This window comes from Pinus tabuliformis, chromosome 3_2, assembly GCF_031772625.1.
Source record: "Pinus tabuliformis cultivar Carrire ecotype Pingquan chromosome 3_2, CPIR1, whole genome shotgun sequence".
Lineage (NCBI taxonomy): Eukaryota > Viridiplantae > Streptophyta > Pinopsida > Pinales > Pinaceae > Pinus > Pinus tabuliformis.
Window position 1 is genome coordinate 816,199,490 of NC_142302.1, and position 2,133 is coordinate 816,201,622.

Sequence of the window (2,133 nt, forward strand, 5' to 3'; positions counted from 1 at the left end):
GAGTTATGTTCTTTGTATGATAGAGAAACTATGTTGAGTTCTCGAAAAATAACTATGTGAAAAGAACATATGTGCTTAAGCATAGAAACAACAGTTTATTACATGTATGAAGATATAACGATTGAGTTATACATGTTAGTAGAATTAAAGAGTTAGATCTCTTAAAGAGAATTATGCCTTAGTGTGAATAAACATTGAGGAGGTAAACAATATTTACTTGAGTATATGTACTAGTTATATAGTATGTCATGCTTGCTCATGCATATGAGTAGATGTTAAAAGATCTCTTTTAGAGTTTTCTTGTTGATTGATTGATATGGTATCTAATCTTGTTGCCAAGCTTGTTGACAACTACATTGACAAGAAACGATGGCGGCTGGTGCCAATGGAAAGTGATGTTTAACCTTGTGGCAGGAAAAGGATTAATGGTCCATGCAAATGAGTTCAAGCTGTAGGATTGTACATTGCTAGAACAATCATGCCATAAGGAATGTTGCATTGTGACGAATTGGGAACTCAACTGAATCTTAGTACGGCTTATCACCCTCAGACAGACGTGCAAATGGAACGGGGGAACCAGGTGGTGAAAGATATGTTGAGGGCATATGTAATGCAGTGACTGACCAGGTGGGAGGATTACCTGCACTTGGTCGAATTCGCATACAATAATGGCTATCATACATCACTGCAAATGAGCCATTCGAAGTACTGTATGGGCGGAAGTGCCGCACATCCTCAAGCTGGGGTGGACCAGAAGACAAATTAATGTTGGGGCCGGAAATGCTTAGGGAAATGGAGGAAATGGTCAAGAAGATACGGTCTAATTTAAAAGTCGCTCAGGATAGGCAAAAGAATTTTGCTGACCGGAAAAAGAGGTTTAAAGGATACCAAGTTGGTAATTATGTGTACGTGAGAATTCAAGCAAGAAGAAGCACATTACAGTGGAGTGGGTATACCAAGTTGGCACCCCGATATTGTGGACCATTCCAGGTCTTGGCAAGAATTGGGTCGGTGGCTTACCAGCTCGCCTTGCCAAGTCACATCCGAGTCCACAATGTCTTCCATGTCTCTGTATTAAAAAAAGTATGTTTATGATCCTAAACATGTAATCAGATGGCAGGATGTACAGGTGAGAATTATTTCCGGTAAACCAGTCTAAAAGTTTTCTTTAAAAGAAACTGACTTAGAATGTTGCATGTTGCAGGTCGAACCGGAAGGAGAAATCTTGGTCGAGCCGCTGAACATTCTCGACCGGAGAGAAGTACTGCTACGGAAGCGAGCTATTACCCAAGTTAAAGTGCAGTGGCAACACTTTGGGCCTGATGAGGCCACCTGGGAAGATGAAGAGCTTATGAAACAAGCTTACCCGGGGCTGTTTATGGTCAAAGGACATCGGGACGATGTCCAATCTCAGGAGGGGGAGATGTGATGCCCCGAGAAAATGTAAATATTTAATTTTACTGTGGTAAAAGACAAACTAAATATGACAATATCAGCCGCTTGAAACTTAATAATCTTTTTATTATTTTGGAAGTGAGAAATGTTTTCTTGATGTGCTGGCAACTTCTTGAGGAAGTTGGGGAAAGATGGTTGCTGTGGTTGCAACCCTAACTACCTCCCCTAACTGGAAGGACTTCCAGGGGAAAAGGGGAAGGTAGAGGAAAATCTGTGCTGTAAGGACAGACAGAGGAAAATCTGTGCTGTAAGGATAGACAGAGGAAGAAAGGAAAAAAAAGGCTAAGTCTAGTGATGACCAGATAGCCAAGCACTTGGTGCGATTATCTTGCTAGGGATAGTAGTCCTGCAAGAGAGCAAGGGGGGGAGATTCTGGTCCCGAAAGATGAATCTCATGGTAGGGAGGCAAAACAGAGATGAAAATAAAGAAAAGGTCAGTTGTTGGGCTTCGAAAAATCATAGTGGTTCAGAGAACCGAGGTGAACAGTTCGATTGAAAAGGGCCAGATCGACATCAAGAAAAAAAAGGTACTGGAATACTTACTGCTGTGTATGATTAACCTCTGTTTTATTCATGGGGTAATAAAAGAAAAATAAGCATAGTTGAAAACCCTCTGGTATAGAGTTGTTTGTTAATACAGCATGGAACAATAAAAGAAAAAAATAAACATAGTTGAAA